The sequence below is a fragment of the Ambystoma mexicanum genome, chromosome 2q (assembly GCF_040938575.1).
Source record: "Ambystoma mexicanum isolate Mex_15411 chromosome 2q, UKY_AmexF1_1, whole genome shotgun sequence".
Taxonomy (NCBI): Eukaryota; Metazoa; Chordata; class Amphibia; order Caudata; family Ambystomatidae; genus Ambystoma; species Ambystoma mexicanum.
The window spans coordinates 1,134,777,695-1,134,798,661 of record NC_090924.1 but is presented as its reverse complement, the minus strand read 5'-3'; the positions used below and the strand labels follow the sequence as shown (position 1 = coordinate 1,134,798,661).

The window sequence follows — 20,967 nt, the reverse complement described above, 5'->3', positions numbered from 1 at the left end:
AGGTTGTGAAGCCATCACTGAATGGTCGAGCATGGCTGTGCCCTTCATAGCTGGGAGGGATTTAAACTCTGTGCTGGTAGAAGCAGAATTGACAAAATAATGGTCCATAACCCTTTGCCCAGAGATTGGTCTTGATGACAGAGTTAATTTTGGTGTCCGAAGTAATACAGGCTGAGTGGATAACGCCGGGCTCGCACTCTTCCGTGGCTTTACATGGGGTACATCAATATTAATTGGAATGATCTCATCCCCGGGTTTTACCCCCCTTTCCCCATACTGTAAAATCACCACTGGTTCGAGGGGACGGGGGGTGGATTGCCTGGTGTGTACACTAGTTTAGTACCTGAATTTAGACCACCAGATGTTCCCGACTCTCCATCTGCAATGAATGTGACCCCTGTTTCCGGGGGCGTGGGTAAGTTCAACAAGAGGGGGGCTTCGCATGTTAGAAGTCCATAACTTGGGATTCCCCCCCTAACTGCTTCCAGCTCTGCCATCTGCTCTTGTGAATGAGTCGCCAGGCCAGCACTGCTCTGCAGGCCTGATCTCATTAGGATTTCTCAAATCGAACACCACTTCCAGCAATAAAGCGTGGATAGTACAAGATGGAACTCTGGCCAAAAGCCAATTCCCGGGTCAAAGGGTGAGAGCAAAGATCGCAACCCGCGGTCCCCAGGGGTAAAGATTTACCACGCAGTAGCCAGTAGTCGGCAGGAATTCCAGGAGCAACACGAGATCTTCACAGATGGCGTCCTGGATTACAACGCAATGAAGGAGCCGGGTACTACGACAGCCCGCAGCGCCACAGTAATCAGTACCCAGCAAAGTTCAGTTCTGCTGTGCCGTGCCAGCAAATGAATGCAAGTTGCTTTAACCAAGCTTTAACCAAGAGAAGCAGTAAGCCCAGATCAAAGAGCGTGTACACAGGTACGGTCTCCGCAGACTCCAGGCAGGGCAGAAAAACAAGCAACGTTGCCACGGGGCAACGAGTAAACAATCAGACGGGGGCAGCCCCAAGCAGCAGGCAAGGCTACAGCTAACAGACCCCTAACTGATTGGGTGGTTCAAGTGTCAAAAACCAAAGACACAAGAACAAGCAATATCTCACCAATCAAGCCCTACACCGTTCACAGCCCAGGAAACACACCAGACCACTAGGACTTGCTGGGAGCGGGTGCCACTACAGAGCGACCCGAGCGGGTCCTTACAGCGATGGGTCAACCCCCTCTCCGTGGCTCTCTCAGCCAGTTTATCAGTTGTACTCGCTGCGACACTGCCACGCTCGTCTCCGCTTGCCTCCGCTCGGTCCCAGCCCAGCTCAGCTCATCACACGGAGCACACAGAGCCATGGTAAAGCTAGAGGAAAGAACCTCAGCCTCTCGGAGTCACAGCGTCAAGCTTTACCTCTCACCAAACTCTCACTGAAACAAACAAAGGTAAATCAGAGGCCACTTCCGACACGGCTATCCCTGCTCTTAGTTGGACTTCAGAAAAACTCTTAGATTGGTAGGACCACTGCATGGTGCAGAGTAGCATGGAGGATCATTGTAAGTGAGAGGAATTGGTTGGTGGGAGAAAGTGGTACTTGGGTGTGAGGGTAGACGCAAGGAGAGAGAAACTATCAGAGCGAGAGTAGTTGTTGAATGACAGTGAAGGGGAAGATAATTTAGCGAGTGAAAGGGAATATACTGTAGGAGAAAGTGTGGGTGTAGAGTAGTCAAGCTGAGAGGGTGTGAGAAACCAGAGGGTATTCTCACTCCTACTCCCTTGTGATCCTCTGCACAGGTGGCCAGGGAAAGGCCATCGCTCTTGGATTCCGACTCTGAGGGTGAAGAAGCGAGGAGAATCACCTGGTTGGAGGGTACTGGGGGATTGGGAATGAGATTATACTCAGGCGAGAGGCAATATTTACCTTCCAGGAAGAACCCTGTATTCTAATGGCAGTTATGGCGTATTGTTATCCATTTTCCATTGCCCAAGAAAAGAGTATGAGATACCACCAGTCCAGACGTACCAGAAAGAGGGCAAAACGAGTTAATGGAAGATGGAGGAGACATGGCATCCCCCTTTCCCTATTGGCGAACAACCTAACACTCCCCCAACCTTTATGCACCATTATAAGCCAGTTCACCTCATTTTCCAACATGTGACATTTGACAGTACTGGGACAAAGAAGAGGCAACAGAGTGATGAAGACTAAACCTTTTCACCACTTTGGTACTGGGAGAAGGAAGATGCCTGCAAGGAGCTGAGGGTCAGGCATGCCCTTTAATTATGGTCAGGCATGGCTAACTAAGCATGCACACCTGCAGCCTGTCAAGGGGCTGCAGGTGTATAAAATGAGACCAGCCCAGCAAGAGAGCAACAGGGGGACAGGAGTGATAGATTACAAATTAAGCCAAGCGGCCAATAAAAGCAATTAAGCGAAGGTGACGGTGCACAGCAGCAAGTGCCAAGGAACCTCTGTGGGCTAAGGAGCCCAGGGATCCTGGTTGCGCGACCTGTCTGACAACTGCACCTAGACCAGAGATCCCTGAATGGGGAAAGACAAGGACACTGTGAAACAGCCCAATGAAACCACTGCAAATGAACATGCGGGGTAAGCCAGAACGAGGGTCAGGTTGACCTAGTGTTTTGTTAAGACATTTTGGAAGACTAAAGCAAGTGTAAGTGGGAAATTTGACATTTTGGGGAAGGGAACCCTGAGGCTTGAAGGACCTCACTTGTCTTGGGAACAGAGTCTCAAGACCCGTTTTGTTTTGGATTGTGTTACTTGAAACTTGGAGCAGCAAATCCAAGGATTGGTTCTGAACTATATAGCCTTGAACTGGAGAAAGGTAAACTTTGAGACTTTTTCATGGAACTATCTTATCCTTGGGGAAGGGGAGCTGAAAAGGAAGCTGTGAGCTGGAAGAACACCATTTCTTTTATCTTTGACATCCCAAAACACTTGTTGGCTTTAGTTATGAGTGCAAGGATAGGTTTTGGACACAGACAGACTTTTAAGTTCAACTCTTTGACTCAGACTTTCCTTAGTTTCGTTCAACCATCCTGACATTTAAGTTAATAAATATCTTTTGTTTGAACTTTAAGTCTGTTGTTTGTGTCTTACTTCAGGATGCCTTTACAAGGGGAAGAGTAGTCGAGCAGAGAGATGGAGAGGAGCAGAGCGGGGAGAGGAGCAGCCCAAAGGGGAAAGTAGTGTCAGAGAGCATAGGAGAAAAGGAGTAAAAAGGAGAACAAGAGAGGGACAGTGAAAGGGAAGAGGGAAAGAAAAGGGCAGCAAATTGAAGGTAGGGGAGAATGTAGGAGGCAGGTAAAGGAAGGCTGGAACACCTGGGTGAGTATAACCGCATGCAAGGAGGGGAATGAGTGAGACCTGGGCGAGTAAAGGTACCTTTCCTTGATATATTCTTATTGTTGTTCCCAGCATGGGAGAGACAGGATGTTTGCCATTAGGCCATCACGATCAGCCAGTCAGTTATTAGACAGCAGGGGTTCCACGTCTTTATTGACCAACCCAGTGGGAGGGAGAGGAGGGGAGGGTCGGCTCAGGACGAATGGGTTATGGAGGGAACCATCCATGGAAAACAAGAGAGGGACATCCATGAGGGGAGTCCGTCTAAAGTATGTTTAATATAAACCCTTGAGCTGTCTACATGAGTTGATGGTTTATTGAGGCCATCTGTGACAGAGCACATTTCAAGTTGAGGAGTTAGAAGGCATCTGAGGAAGGTTTCCATTGACGTCATGCATCCAGAGTTCGGTGCAGCTGCACAAGCCAAAATATGATGCATGCTATTAGGGTGAATTCTAATTTCTGTGCCAATTCCTTGCAACCTTTGAGACCCCCAGCTCTTTTGCTGGACTTTAGGACTTTTTAATTTTAACCCTGGAGTAAGACCGACCTTTTTCTCACTCTCTCATGTGTTTTGACCTGCTTTGGATTACATATTTCCACTGTTTGTGGAGGCTGACAAACTCCATAGACATCTCCTTTTTGTATGGTGCCACACAGCACCTTCAGTGTAGTGCCAAATGAAATCCTTTAGATTTCTCCCAAGGTTTAAATACCTTTTCTTGAGTAAACTACTGTTCCTAAGAATAGTACAGTGAAATTGACTTTACCTACCTTTTCTCTTTGTAGGTCCAGCACACATTATCTTATGTGGAGTGCTGGGGGGTTACCTAGTAGCCCCTGATCCTACATTCTCATGTTACATTTTTGATGTTCCCCTCAATACTTTAACCCAACAATTAACCCACTGCCACCACTATGGCTGGTGGCAGTGGGTTAATTGTCATACCATTGTGCTTTTCTACCACATGCTGAACCCTCAGCTGAAGTATGGCACCCATGGGTGACAATTTTTGTCAAAATGCCCCCAGTATTCTTTTTTCGCCATTTTCTGTTTGTGAGGTCTTTCTTGGGTTTTACTCTGTGCGTCGAGGCCGAGTTGAGCCCTTTGTTCATTTTGCCTTTGGCGGGTTTCAGCCCTGAAGCCCGCCTCTGGCTCCAGTGTTTCTGGAAAGGCAGGATGTAAGGGAGGTTCCCGAAACACCCCTGTCCTTTGACTCTAGGAATGCCTGAATGCAACCAGTCCTGATTCGCAGGCTGTTAGGACAGCCACCCTGCTGTGTGATTGACAACCTAGGCTGTGCATGAATGGGAGAAAAATGCTTAAAAAGCAAGGGTTTTTGGACTAGAGAAAGAATAGACCACTGGGAGAAAGACCCAACGACGAAACAGTTAACAAAGCTTAGTGCATCCTTCTGGACCTTTGAATTGCCCGGTGAAGCCCTGCTGCAGTGCTGAAACTCCTTTTTCTGATTGACAAGAGAAGCTCCGGAAGGGACTTCTTCCCTTGGGTTAGGGGGACCAACTAACCCTGAGACGAACACCCACTGGACCATGTTCCCTGATTGGCTGTACTTCTTTGCTGCTGCAAGAACTGAGTGCCAGGAGTCGAGAAATCTGTAGTCGAGTGAAACATCTGAAATCCATTCAGAAGCTCCAGGAATCCAAGGACCCTCCCAAAGCAGAACGACCAGAGCTCGAGTCCCCTCACCAGAGAGCAGGACCCAAGGAGTGAAGGAAGCCCAACGGGTATCAAACTTCCGCAGTGGTGCTGTTTACAGAGCGCAGAAACCATGAACTGCCGCTGATCCAAAAGGAGCCCGTAGCTGCAGACGACCTGCAAATTGCTGCCACAAGAGCCCTTAAGACGTCCTCCCTCTTGTCCCCACGACTGAGGCTCAGGAACCCAAGGTCTGCATTGCTGAAACAGGACAGAATCCAGCTGGACCACTCTTCTTCACACCAGAGGTACCGTTTAGACTTGGGCTACACTTACCTCATTGTCTTTATGGCTGTCATCTTCTCGGTTGAGATTTGCATTAGCAGCTTTTGAGAGTTGATTCCAGCTCTCCTTTCACAGGCTTTACAGCTTGTGGCCCTACAAGTGATTTCTACAAATTCTTTTAACTTTGTGCAAGACTCATTATCTAAGAAGTGCCTCAGCTCCACACACTATGCTCCAATTGGCTTTGGCTGTCCTAGCTCCCTGCAGACTCTTCTAGTTCATTGACTTTGATATTTCTGTCCCTCAGAGGTGGTAACTTGTTTTAGACTTATTGCCGGGAAAGGCATGTCTAGATTTTATTGGAAGATTTAGTTGTCCTCACATCTCTTGAGAACCTGTTTAACCTTACTTTCCGTCCTTTAACCTTTCCTTCCTGCAACCTCAGAATCTGAACTACTGATATATATATATATATATATATATATATATATATAAAAAACACGGCCGTGTAGTTATGGTTAAGTTGCTGTTTCCATAGGAAGAGCACTTTTTGGGCAGAACCACATACAAACATACAAACATATGTCAATATGGAAGATGCATATATACACCTAATAACATTTTTGTGATTTAATCATAAAACCAAAGGTGACAAAGAATTCTCTAAATAGGAGGAAAGCGGGCACACGCACTGTCTTCCTGGCCCTATCTGGCTAACAAGTCACAGATATCCTCCATAAAGCGGTGTCACCTTTTTCATGTTCTAAAATTGATTATACATGACGAAATAAATTATACATGACCGAAAAAAACACATCCCAGGTGATGTCATGTGGTTCTTTTTATGTTGTTAACGTAGGACCAATGGCCTATGAAATAAAATTATAACCATTTTATAGAAAATGACAAATACGGTGCACTGTGTGTAACATTCTGTGTAGTGATTTAAATAGCCTATGGAGTGGGACCCAGTATGAGTTAAGACTGGGCCATTAAATTAGTTGTTGAATGGTTCATCTGGGGGACTCCCCAATGTGTGTTGATTTCGTTACTCATTTGTCCCCTGCATGCTTTTGAGTATTTATCCCTTGTGTGGCAACACCCAAGGATACACCTGTAGTATTGATTATCGCTTAGCTCTTTGTGGGGAGTGTGTACAGTCTTGTGTGCATGGCCAAAGACCATGCACCCAAGAACAAAGTTATAAGCACTGGAGGTCTAAGCCACTACACACCAATAACTTCTAATATCTATGGACATACAGCTAGGAGTCCAGCCTCTGACCAGAAGCACTGAAGCATACCACACCTACAGATACACCCGTACTATGGCACATCACTGAGGTGGTTGTGTGGAGGACCTGCAGTCTTCGCTGCAACAAACTTATAAGCTCTAAATTTATAAGCTAACATGGATTTTACATAGTACAGAGGTTGTGGGCAGGACGTAGCCTTCTGGGTGCATGGCTGAAGGCTGTAGGCCACACACCGAAGAGTCTAGACCTTGCCTACAAGCACTGCAGGACATCACATTCATACATCACAGCCAAAAATTCGAATTTGTATCTGGTAGGTGTGACCATGTCCTGGAGTACTGAGTACGAATTGAGTACATGGTCCAGTTACAATGTTTCACTGTATGGGTGCAGCAATGATGTATAAGCGACCATGGGTGTAATATGCTGTGCTGGTTGTGGCCAGGGCCTAGAGACTGTAGGCCCTGGCCACAACCACTGCAGCATGTCACACCCATGGATACACCTGTAGTATTGATTATCGCTTAGCTCTTTGTGGGGAGTGTGTACAGTCTTGTGTGCATGGCCAAAGACCATGCACCCAAGAACAAAGTTATAAGCACTGGAGGTCTAAGCCACTACACACCAATAACTTCTAATATCTATGGACATACAGCTAGGAGTCCAGCCTCTGACCAGAAGCACTGAAGCATACCACACCTACAGATACACCCGTACTATGGCACATCACTGAGGTGGTTGTGTGGAGGACCTGCAGTCTTCGGTGCAGCAAACTTATAAGCTCTAAATTTATAAGCTAACATGGATTTTACATAGTACAGAGGTTGTGGGCAGGACGTAGCCTTCTGGGTGCATGGCTGAAGGCTGTAGGCCACACACCGAAGAGTCTAGACCTTGCCTACTAGCACTGCAGGACATCACATTCATACATCACAGCCATAAATTCGATTATGTATCTGGTAGGTGTGGCCAGGTCCTGGAGTACTGAGTACGAATTGAGTACATGGTCCAGTTACAATGTTTCATTGTATGGGTGCAGCAATGATGTATAAGCGACCATGGGTGTAATATGCTGTGCTGGTTGTGGCCAGGGCCTAGAGACTGTAGGCCCTGGCCACAACCACTGCAGCATGTCACACCCATGGATACACCTGTAGTATTGATTATCGATTAGGTCTTTGTGGGGAGTGAGTACAGTCTTGGGTGCATGGCCGAAGGCCATGCACCCAAGAACAAAGTTATAAGCACTGGAGGTCTAAGCCACTGCACACCAACAATTTGCAATATCTACGGACAAACAAATAAGACTCTATACTATGGCCTCATCCACTGCAACATCCCACAACTATGCATACACCTGTAGTTTCGCCCATCACTCAGTTGGCTGTGGGGAGGGCCTGCAGTCATGGCTGCACCCAACAGCACATTTGGCCATGCACCCAACAGCACATTTATACGTAGTGTAGTTACAAGCCACAATGGGTGTGATATGGTGTGGTAGTGCATTACTCGGGTGGCTGTGGGGAGGGGCTGCAGTCATGGGTGCATGCATGACCGAAGGCCATGCACCCAACAACACATTTGTACGTAGTGTAGTTACACGCCCCAATGGGTGTCATATGGTGTGGTAGTTGTGGCCAGGACTTAGAAGTACTGCAGTTGTAAGCCACTTTGGATTTTATATACTGCATACCCATACATTGAAACATCTATGGCCTCACACCCAAGTCTGTAGCATGTGGCCACAACTACTGAAGCATATCGCAGGTACAGGTACACTCGTACTATGAAACCTCATTCGGGTGGTTGTGGGGAAGGCGTAGCGTTTTGGGAGCATGACCGAAGGCCATGCTCCCAAAACCAACGTTATGCGTAGTGAAATTAGAAGCCACAATGGGTGCGATATGCTGTGGTGGTTCTGGCCAGGACCCAGAGTCTTGGGTACATGGTCAAAGGCCATGCACCCAAGACTGAAGTCATAAGCAGTGAAGTTATAAGTGAAAATGGGTGTGGTGTGGTGCGGTAGTTGTGTGCACGTCCTAGCGTCTTCGTGCATGGTTGCAGACCATGCACCCAAGAGTAAACTTATAAGTAGTCAAATTACAAGCACCATGGTTTTGATATGCAGGGATGGTTGTGGGTAGGTCCTATAGTCTTGGTTGCTTGGCCGTAAGGTGTAGGTAGTAGGTTATACAACGAAGATGCTAGGGCCAGGCTACAGCCGCTGCAGCATATTAGTGCCATAGATTACACGTGTAGATTCGCATATGTATGAGATGACTAATATACTTACTGTTTACTTTGTTCAGAATCCATATATGTCTTATATGACTTTAGTACTTGGCGGAACTATCCATTTTTAATTTCTGTGATAAAAGAAAAAAGCATCTTAGTGTTTGCATTTTATGAAGACTTATTACATTGTATAATGGACAGTTTAGCTTTTTTTTATCCGCATATTTAGTTTACAAACCAGTGTACTGTGCATTTTGCTCAGTTTCTGTGTTTGTTTTTTAAATCCTTCGGTCTGGGGGAAAAAAATCTTTGGGTGTTTCCTTCTTCTTTCTGATTAATGGTATGTTTGTTGCCTTTCTGCTGATTTTTAACAACAGTTAGATACCTGTTGGCGTATTCCAACTGTGCATTTGTGGTTACGGATCTGTGATATTCATTTATCTGTGTCGTTGTTATACACTCTTGCGCAGTTAGATACCTGTTAGCGTATTCTAACTGTTTGTAGTCTTCCTCTTAATTTGTTTGGTAATGTTGAAGTACACATTAGTTATTACATTTTGGCTTTAAGAAGATTAAATACGTATTTGTAAGATTAGCTGGCAACCTCTGCTTTAGAGTAATGGTGCTATCATTACATTCCAACCATCCACATTTCTTTTTAATGTATGCAGTGTAGTGACCTGCATTGGTTGTAGCTCCTGCATGGTAGATTATACCTATTGTTGTAAAGGTTTTCTTTCCAAGTGACACTTGACCGTGTGTGAACCCAGTCAGTTTACAGCTGTTTTTGGTACCATCTGCATTATAACGTAGAAGCATAAGTATTATGTAGTTACTATGTGTTTGTATCAGTAAGGTGGAGCAATTGTCTGAATTGCACATAGTACATAATCTGCGATGGTTTGCATTCTGTACAATTTGCTGAAATGGAATGGATTCACAATTAGGTATGGATACGTACACAAATCGCTCATTTGGGATTAGTTCCTGTATCACATTGCTACAGAGAGTGCATGTATGTTTCCACATGTATGAAATCTGGAAGATTTCATTTATAGGTATGCTTTTGTTTTCCAGTACTTGTAGTAAGTACATTAGAAATTCTTGTGGATCTTCTTGTGTGTTTATAGTGAATCTCACCATTCCAGCAAAGTAGTCCAATTCTTGTCTTATTCCGTGAACACTGTACGTGTTGTCAGGGTTGTTTGTTGCGTTTCTATGCAGGACTAACATTTGCAAACACAATTGGTCTGTACTGTGTAAGTAAATATTGTTAACAATTGGTGGCAATTGAAATAGAATATTCATTGCTACATTTGCATAGCAACTTACACCAGTTTCATTTGAAATTTTGAATGGACCAGCTAGTTCTGTATCTGAGTGTATTTTTCAGCCTTTCTGTTCCTTCTTTGAAGTAGTACCTGGTTTACTTTCCCTAATAGGTTCTTCTTTGCTTGTGGTAATTGATGAAGCTTTAGCTTCTTTTGTTTTCTTTGAAGGATTTGCTGTCAGATTCTGTTGCATTTCTGTTTGATTTAGTTTTCTTTTACCACGTTTTACTTTTTCTGGAACAGGATATTGTTTCAGATGTGGAGTGTACAGTGAACGCAGTCTATTGTATTCTAAAATGCAAGGAATATCAGCGTTCACTTTACTTGCAAAGTTCATTAGAAATAGACCGTCAAGTGTACGTAAGTGTGACAGCGCTACGTAGCTCATGCCTTCTTTATAGACTGTTTCCTATATCTATCAATGCTTTGTCTAGGGTAAGACCTTGGGATTTATGAATGGTGACTGCATATGCAAGAGTTAGAGAAAATTATTCTCTACGTACATACATGTCTTTGAAGAGAAGGAATCGAGCAGTTGAGCGCCCTATCCTTTTCACTTCTGAAAGTTTGTCGAAGCGAATATTGACAAACTGAATGTTGTTGTCACGTGGGTATGATTGAAAGCCAACAATTGTACCCAGTGCCCCATTAACAAGCCCTTGCTCCACGCACGTCAAGGTTACGTTTAAGCATTACTCTACAATTTAAGGATACTTTTAATATTTTTTCCAACCCAGCTATGTTGGAGATTGAATTTTCTAAGCTATTTAGTCTTGTTGTGGCTTGCTCACACATGGGTAGTGTCATACCATTGTTAGGGAGAATTCTCTGTTTAGGCTGAATTCCCTAACCTAGTGAGTCCCCCAGCAGCTTTGCTGGATTTCTGGAGTTTGTTTTTTTCCATCCTGCCAAGAGTGAGACTCTTTTTCTCCCACTCTTGGACATGAATGTGTGTAATTCCTTTAAATGCCAATGTGTTCTATGGGCTATGTGGTCTTTTACTCCAAAGGGTCTCATATGTTTTTCTATGTGTGTTACACCGCACCCTATGTGCCGTAGCACTGGGGCGTCCTAGCGGACCTCCATCATAGACTCCATACCTGGGGACTGACTACTGTCTCCCCGGGCATGTAAAGTCACCATTGGCTTTACTAGACCTAAATTTACTAGCAGAACTAGTACAAACCATCCTATTGTGGACGTACTAGTTGGGGTAATTCGATTACTCCTGGGTCTGTTATTCGAGGGGGCAGTGTCCCGTCCCCCCTCATCGAGTTTTGGCTGGTGGCAGTGGAAACTACTTGTTATATTCGACCCCGAATATAATCCTATGGGATTCTACCCATTGCTGGAGATTGATACCTTTTTCCCGTTAATCTCTAACATACCACTGGTTTACTTATCTTAAATAAGTCTATCAGATGGTATTTTCTGCCAGAACGCGGTTTTTAAAATGGCGTCTGTGTTCGTCTCTGTGACCCCTAAACCAAAGGTTGAGCCCTTTGTTCCACTTTTGGCGGGCTTCTGTACAGAGACCCTCCAAAGTGGTGCCATTCTGTCTGGGTTACCACAGGGGTGTGGGAGGGGGTTTAGGCACCCTGGACCGAGTTGCCTTGCCAACTCCGGTCACACTCTGGTGTGATTGGCCCAAGTGGTGAGCCTCCCCGCTCACCACTTAGCGTGTTTTGATTGACAGCTAGGCTGAATGAATGGGGATTTTCTGCATAAAAGCAGGGCTTTTGGGACTGGATCTTCAGAAGTCGCCACAGGACCTAAGAATCCGACGAGGGTAAAGCTGAGCCGACCTGCAACGACGACACCTCTGGTGGAGCCCTGCTGAACCGACTCACCACTTCCCGACGACAGAGGAGATCTCCCTGCCGGAGAGTCTCTTGCCCTGGCTGGTGGGAACAACCAGTCACCTTTGCTTTTTCTTCGCCCAGGACGCAGTGGTCGAATTGCCCGTGCAGAGCACAGCGGCAACCGGATAGCCACTACCCCTGTACTGCGACCAAAAGGTGGTGCCTTGTGACGGAGCACTCCGCGGCTGGTCTCTTCCCTGGTGGTGCACCGGACTTCACTTTTCTTCGACGACAAAGTCCTCTCTACTCTTTGCAAATACCCGACGTGCATCCACCACCAGGAACAACTGCCCCCGCCGGAGCGGACTCTCCACGAACAAGGTACCGTACCCGCCTGGCTTCCCTTTCTGCCGGATAGAGTGAGGTGTCTGAATCCTCGCCTTTCCGTTGGGTCGCCTCCAAGCGTTCTTTAACTTTTCCGTTCTGAACTGGTCCAACCTTTCCATAACAATTTGCGATAAAGACTCGAAGCGCACTTCCACTGAGACACTTTTGAGACATATCGCCTTGCCTCTCTCCGAGTGGGCCTGGCCTCTGAACTTTGTGATCTGCCGTAGACCCTGCCTTACACTTGCCTTGCATTTGTCCGTAAAGTATTGGTACTGAGTTGATTTCATAACCTGCCTTATTTTTCTCTCCCGTCCCAACGAATACTAGAGTGCCATCTAGGTTAAAGCATACACCTCGGTCTGATAAAAAGTGAGGCCGATGAACCTAGAATTGTCGAACTATTGTTAGGGGGATTGATCTTTTTCTTCGTATAGTAATTGAAGTTGTTTGCCGTATTAGTGCCAGAGTGTTTTCGATAGATGTGTCGTTGTAAATAAATACCCTTATATCTTTACACCGAAGCCTTGTTCCGTGTTTGCTTGTTCTACTGTGTAAATTGACCTATATTGTATACTCCACATACTGCCTAACTCTTCTTGAGGGAAGTCTGACTGCTCAGCCACAGCTACCAAGTGAATCTGTGTGGTACAGACTGCTACCAAGTGGGTTTACTGCCAAACACCTGTAGTCCTAAATCTTTTGCGGTCGTCCCAGAGGGAGCTGCACAGGTTTCAGCCTAACAACCATGTACGTCTAGTTTGTCTGTGGCGCTAATTTCTATTATTGGTTTCATTTCTTTATTTAACATTGTTTCATTGAATTTGAAACAGCTTGCAAGAGTTGGCATTAAGGCCATACAATTGACATTTTTGTGTGCTAATTGTTCTATAACATCAGTAGCACATGCATTATTGCCATAAAGTGCATGAATGTGCCGGTTTTTCAATATTGCCGGTGCTTCTTGCGATAGTACACCAACTCTAATAATTTTTAAGATGTTGGCATAAGTGAGATCTGCAGATTGCTGCATGTTTTCTGTTAATTCTCTGTATTGGAAATGTTGCCAAAGGTTGACATTTCCTATGCTGCCAACAGTTTTACGGCAGAGTTTGTGTCCTAAGGTTTTAAAAATAGGTTCACCTTTCACTGGTGTCAATTGTAGAAGATCTCTGAAAACGATAATGTGTTTTCCTGCAAAGAGTTCTTCGTAGTTTGTTTTAAGTACTTCTTGCAATCTGAGGTGAATCAAGGCCAACATTAGGTTGGAGACCATGCTCACTTCATCTATAAGTAGCATTTTCATTTGTTTTAATACTCTGCATATTTCCATTGCAGCTTCTGCAGAAAGTTTGTAATAGTCTAATTTGTTTTGGTGCTGTACTGGAAGGAGTAGTAATCGGTGTAAAGTGACAACGCCTATGCTGTAGGCAGCTAAACCTGTGGGGGCAGTTACAACAGCTGACGTACAGCAGTATAGGTTTGTAATTTTGGCAGGTACATTCTTTATTTTCGTGTTGCACACCATGTACAATTTGTTTTGTTACATCTTCAAAAAGTGGTGCGCTGATCTTTGTTAAGTTTTGCTTGTTGTACAGTTAAGTCTTCTATATCTTCTTGATAGTGACACATGCTGTTTTCCCACTTCGGTCATAGATAATTCTGCCTCATTTGCTATTAGTGGCTGTCCTAATGGTTCTTGGCTTCCTGTTACAGAAGGTTGACTACTGTTGGAAGAGTTCTTATCTAGTTGGGCCTGAAGTAGTTCTTTGTGTTGCTGCTCATTGTGTAACATTGTTTTGTACTGCGTAAAGTTCACATCGGTGATCACACTTTCATTTGCTTTGAAAGCATCTTCATAGCAGTCAGTTATCTAGTAGGTCTTCCTCTTTTCTCCACAGTTTAAAAGGTTGCAGCAGAGACATGTAATATAGTTCTTTTTGTTGAGGAGTTTTTAATGACAATTTAACATGATTAAGCTTTGTTTGGAAAGTTTCACTAAGCTGCCTTCACAATCGGACACCCCATATCTACCTTTGCTTTTATCGGGTTTTACACTATTTTTGTATCCAAAGTTTTGAGCTATGTGGTATAGACACATGCTTTCCAAAGTGCTACTCCTGTACGGATAGTATGTGTCCAGTAAATTGTTTTTTAAAATGTCTTGGCTGTTGGGATCATTTCTGGCAATTGTTTCTATGTCCTCATATGATTTCAGAACCCTTTTTCTCGATTTAGCAGGACCAAGACTTAGCCATACTATGTTGTCTGATTTTCCATACAAAGCAGTACCGGTTAAACGATCTGCTGCTTCATAGGCGCCACATTATCTATGAGAAAGCATTTTTATGCCTAGGCTGTACAATTTCCGCAATAGTGTTTTGTCTGATGCTAGGTCATCCCAGAGGTCTTGAAGCTCTGTTTTTTCTGCTTTTGTTAAGTAGGCTGTAACATATCCTGCAACAGCAGTAGAATTGTCTGCAATGTACTGCACATCTATGTTTGCATTCCATAAGAGGGCAATGATTGCATTGTAATCATTGATATATTTTGATTCTTCTGTTCTTTTTATGTAATATGTGTTCTTAGGTGATTTACCTTTAACACTATGTCGAACTGAAGACAAAAAGTTGTTCACTTATCCTGTTTCTGTAACTGGTCTAGGGAAACCAAAGCGGCATTTGGTGTAGTATTTTGTATTTGCGACGACAATATTTGCCACATTTGTGTCTTTGAAATTGAAAAATCTGCCCATGCAGTCACTATGTGTCCGTTGTGATGGGATTTCACAAGTGACATATTTTTGGATGAACTGCAAAACAGTGGCATCACTGTCGTGACCAAATTTAGGTGCACCTTTGATCCATAAAAGCATGTGAATATGTGGTGCTCCTCTCGCTTAATAGTCTTTTCTCCAAAAGAAGTGTTCACTTCTCCGAGGGGAGGAACAGTTTTATTGCAAATAAAGTGTAGCATAGCAATTAAAGGATGATGGAAATACCTTGACACATTAACTGGATCTAGAGAGCAAAGTTCTCCAGGTGGTAATATATCTATGTTGGTTCTGTTGTTGTTTGCTATGCGTAGGAACTCATGTAAATCTTTCCATGCATATTCTGCACAACTTAGTGTCACAAACCAAGTCGGTGGTCCAAGGTTTCTGATCATACAATGTACGTCTCCGTGCCACTGGAACCAGTATTCTTTGGTACCACGCATGTTTACAAACAAATTTGTTATACTGGATTGTAAAACCTTATCTTTTTCATGTACTTTTTGCATTAATTGCGTAGCTGACATATTTTGAAAGTGGGTTCCAGATTTCAAAATGTGTGCAACTCCGTTACATAGCGTTGCTAGTTCACTTTCAAAGAGTAGATGGAATATGTACTCCACATTTTGTCAAAATCTGGGATCTTGCAAATACATTCGTAATGAGCGGTATTCTGATGCCGTAATCTGAGTGGGTCTATCATTGTATCTTCCACCTTTGCCAGTAGGAAATAGCAGTGGAAAAGCACGTGCTTCTATACTTTTTTCCCCATATACTCATTGGTGAACCTTTGGTTTGTCGCATTTGGTAAGTTTCTAGTGCATCATCTATGCTTTCATTGGAATGCAATGGATGAATTGTGTACTGGTCCAAAAAGTGCATACTGCAACAGGATCCAGAAGTTCAAATTGTCCAGTTTCTAATGGCTCATGAATTATTTCAGTTATTTCCCTTAAGCTTTCTTCAATATTTATTTCCTTGTAGTACTCATTGTCGGTCAGATATTGCAAGGCTTGTCTAACTTTATGTAAGTCCACCAGTTGTTGCCAAATTTTTTTGTCTTTTGTTGGTACACCATTTACCAAGACAATTAAAGAATGCTCTATTGAAAGTTGCACTCCTAGAGTGTGTACATTTTCCGTTAGATCTAATGGCAAATAAACTACTTTGCCATGAATGCCTTTCACCAATTCAGAGGGCGATAATTTTGCTGTTTTGGGTGAAGGCGTATAATTGCTTGAAATGGGTGAACTGTTTGAATTATGATGCTCTCATACAAATTGAGTTGTTGCAGGGTTTTTGGTAGTGGGAACAATTCCAAATTATTTGTGATACCACGTGCAGGAGTTTGGTTGTTGTCTAGTTTTGTAGTGCAGTAACTAGAACATATTAGGGGTTCACTTATTTCATATTTGTTTTCTGCTAAAAGGTAGAGAGCTAATTCAAACCATTTGGAATCTTCGTCGTCTTCTATTTTGTATGCTATGTCTACATTTTTTGTGTTCCTTTAGTAAAACGTTCTGCGGCAACACACACACACACACACACCCGGTTTGGTACTTCAGCTGATGCACTTTTAAATTTTAGTATTTCTTTTTTGTATGTGTGTAATAGAAGGTTGCTATGTGCAGAATTGTTGCTACTCTGTTCTAAAACTATTGCATTTTGTAAGTGGCTTTCACTTCCAAAATATACTCTCTGGATAAAATCAATTTCTTCTTGTAGGTATTTGGGTGTACCATGCAGAACAGTGTTATTTAAATTGGCTAATTCTGAAGCTCGACTTTTAGCATAGTATGTTTTATACACTAGATTTCTGTTACGCTCACCTGGCTCCCACAGGGGCGTCGATCTGAACTGGACAGCTGCGGTGTCCACCAATGTGATGCGTAGTGCCGAGATGACAGACTGGACCACCTAGCTTCGTTTGCTTGGCCCGTAGGAGTATTCTTCTGCAAATGGAGAAAGGGAATTAACCACCCGTGGAGTTGAGCGTTAACCCCCACCCTCGCTGTTCTCCCCACTGATCACCTTTAATGTCCCCTCTTACAGTCTCACCTGATGGTTTGGAAAGATGAGCTCTCCATCCTGCATTGAGCGTAGGGGCGCATAGATAACCAGTTGCTTCACTGGTTCGAAGGAATTGGTGAGTTCCAGAACAATATTGACTCTGAGATTTCTGGCAAGACGCCGTAGGTATATAGTTCGTAAGAGTTCAAATGTCTGACTTGCACTCTTGTCCGATTCCTTGCAGGTTGCAGCTTGACCATAGCGAATAGTTCCTCGTGGCAACCGGTAACATTCAGGTAAGGATTTGTATTATCCAACACAGTTCGATAAAATAATGTCAGTATGTAATCTGTTGCTTTCTCCCTTATTCAGGTGCTGAGAGAAATTATGAAGCCTCGGGGAATAATGCCTCCGGCGGTAAAATTAGGTACGTCTATTGTGGTGAGGATTCCCCTTGTTTGTCCCTTTGTTTTACCTTACTGTCCTTTTGTTTCCCTTAGGGGTCGGGGTACGGCGAAGATGCGGTGGAGGCTGCGCCGACCTGTGAAGAGGAATAGTACCCTCCCTTGGCTCACCTTGCTGTTCTGTGTTCCCCTTAGGTGCCGGAGTGCGGCGTGAACATGCAGAAGGATGCGGTGGATAGTGAAGATGCTGCGAAGGCTGGTGAGTTCAGAGCGGCGACGCGCATTAAATAACTTCTTTCTTCCAGCTCGAAGGCGCGGTGGATCGGGAATTCAGGTAAGGATCAGAGGTATTGCTCTTGTTCTAACCTTTTCTCCTTCTTTCTCCCTTTTTCTAGGAGCTCCAGACTCGAGGCAGGCGTGGCAGAAGACTGGATGCAGACTTGCAGGCACGGTGAGAATTACGCTGCTGGATGCAGAATAACGCAAAGCGTGTGCTGCTCTTCGGCGTGGTTTAAATAGCCTCCAAAGTAGTCCCAGGTAAGTATTCCTCCCCGACCCCACCTGAGTAAAAAATAGTCCCTAGGTAAAGTAGTCCCTTCCAAGCCTCTTTTGGCTTGGAGCTCTTGCAGCATGGTCTGCATCAGGTAAGTTTTAATCTATGAGCCTGGCGCCTATGGCACCAGGACTGACTCTCCATATGAGCCTGGCGCCATAGACGCCAGGACTGCACCCAAATGGCCCCATAGCAGGGGTTGTTGGGCTTGCTTGTAATAACTTGATGCCTGCTTCCGGAGCTGCTGGACTTGATCTGGAGCCCTGGGGGTAGGCATCATGACAATTTCTTACATTTGAATGATGTATTGATATCCTTTTGATATCATGGAAGTTGCTTTTGCAAATAGGTGCAGAAATGCAGGCTAATGAATGTCCTTGTAGTTCTGGGCATTTGCACACTGGACAGATATCCATATTTTGAAGCACTTTCCTTTTAATTTTGTCTTTACCTTTTACATACTGATTGAAGAACTGACGTAAAGATTTGAAAGATTTGTTAGGAATGGCACACATTGATGTGCACAGCCATTTGTATACTGGACGGTCTGCTTCAGTCGAATCGAGAGGTAATTTTGAGTTTTCAGGGGATACTTTTCTAAGCAGTGTTTCTTGTTCCATGATGGTATTATTGATTTTTTTATACCTCGTCCACTGCTATGGATGGCAATTGTGTTTGTTTGATTTTGTTTGTATGCTTCTTCATTAAAATACGGTTCTGTGGTTGTCATGTGACTCCATTCACCTCCACAAATATGTAAGAAGTTATTTTTGTTTACATTCCGTTTATTGATACGTTTCTTTTGTAGTTTGGCACTTAGTTTTGTTAGTGGTTTCATCCTATTTAACACGAATATAAACAAATTCCTTTTGAGAAGGATTGCACTGTCCACGAGAGCTTGTAGGATTAATTTTCTACAGTAGGTTTTAAGGGTTGAGGATGATTTCGGTCCTCCTCTTATTAGATTCTTAAGGACTCAGTGGCGAAACATTTTTACTAAAATACTTTTTTTACTATGGGTTCTTGTTACTATATCAGTATTAATAGGCGCATTGTTAGCAGTACTGGTAGCTTGTGAGTGGTTTTGTGTGTCATGCTACATTTTGATGGAGGAGGTAAAGTTTCAGTCGTTGAAGCTTCCTATGTTTTCCTAAACAACTGTATTAGCTGTTTTGTTCCAACATTCTCTACAAACTCTGCTACAGATGGATGCTTATTTTTATTTGTTCTACTTCTGCGTTCCTTTCTACGGTCTTGCTTTTTGGTAGGCATTCTTTGGGGTCTGTTGAAAAAAAAGAAGATATGGTTTGGTCCGTTGTACAATGTATGTGTGCTGTGTGCATGCGAGCGTGCGTTTGATGGGGAAACTGCGTGGTGGTGTATCAATGTGCATTGGCCTCTTACAATGATTTGGGAAGGCTATTTTTCTGTTTGTATACTACTACAATGTGCTTTGAGGAGAAGCATTAACAGTAAACTTAATGGCATAAAATTGAAACAGCTATATGTTTTCTATTACTAACATAATAAGGATTTTGTATGTTATTTGCGTTCCAAACACACAAGTATTTGTGAACCATTCTGCCTATTATTCTTTATTTAATAAATGGGGATTTGTGGGTAGAATGGTCCAGAAATCAATGTTTGCTTTGGTGCACAAATTAAATAAACAACCCACACAGTCTATTTGCGTAATAGTTAGAATATAAAGGTAGTACTGTTCTTACTTTTTTTTGCAGAATAACCAGGTTTCTTCGGATAGGTCGTTTGCAGTGAAGATGCTGTTGATTTTCAGGAGAGTAGTTTGCATTGCGGTTGTAAAAAAAAAAAAATTGTAACTTTGTGTGCTTAAAGCTGTGATGTTACTATACACGTTACATTTGCATCTTGTATCGGAGTATTCTCCTTTCATATTTCAACACAGTGCATGTGTGCATTTCACTTCACTATGTGCTACTTCTGTATGCTATTTGCAGCGTGTTAGTTGCACGTGCTTCATAAAGGAGTACAATTTTTAGGCTATGAAAATGCCTTGTTTTTTAAAGCTGTATTATCTATAGGAGAGAGGTTTGTAAGCGAAAGGTCATTATAGTAGATGGGAAAAATTCCTCTACTGTCATATTATAAGTACGATTCCAAAAAATCGTGAGACCCTCAGACGGAGATGTCACCACAGCATTCGGGTCGTTTATTTTTCTCATACGGTCGCATTTCAAGTAGCATTAATGTAGGCGGTAAACGTTACAAAATTCCGACATTTTCTAATGGACAATAGACTTTCGCACTCAATAGGGGTGGTTGTGACGTATGTATAGGTTATGACAGTATGAAGTAGTGAATTTGTCAATGAAAAATCGGATATCTTGCAATTAAAGGGGGAGTGTTGGTATGGATTGCCTATGCAGATTTATTGACATTAATTTGTTTAAATAAAATCATAAGCGTTGCACATGTTCTCTGACTAAAATATCCATACCTGTACTTTATACTCATGCATGTGCGCATGCATGGAGATGTACGTAGAAATCCGCAACACTTGCACAGTAGTTTTTGAAGTAGGTGCTTTGCAATGATATGCGACTTCCCTTCAGAGTCATCGATTGTACATTTGAAGTGCGAAATTTTGATGACGGAGTTACATTTAGCGATGTTGATTGCGATTGGTGGATGGTTGTGTGACTGCTTAGTTCTGCCCAATGAGGGAATGGATTCGTGACTGATGTAGAAAAGGTAGAAGGAATGCCTAAGAGTTACGTCCCGCACGTAGTCCACGCTTGTCCGCGGCTAGGTCGTGTCACATACGGGTTTCTACAGCAAATCCAGCATGGAAAGGGGACTGTAGGCATCAGCCAATCAGATGTTCACATTGTTCTTTTGTCTCGAAAGACGGTGCGTATACTGAAGATGGCAGAGG

General features: G+C 43.5%; 1 protein-coding gene across 6 annotated transcripts in view; it reads right to left on the bottom strand.

Annotated features, from left to right (window-relative positions):
- Window positions 1-20,967, bottom strand: part of SNX13 (sorting nexin 13) — a 2,094,218-nt gene that overhangs the window by 1,598,644 nt on the left and 474,607 nt on the right. The window lies entirely within an intron of this gene.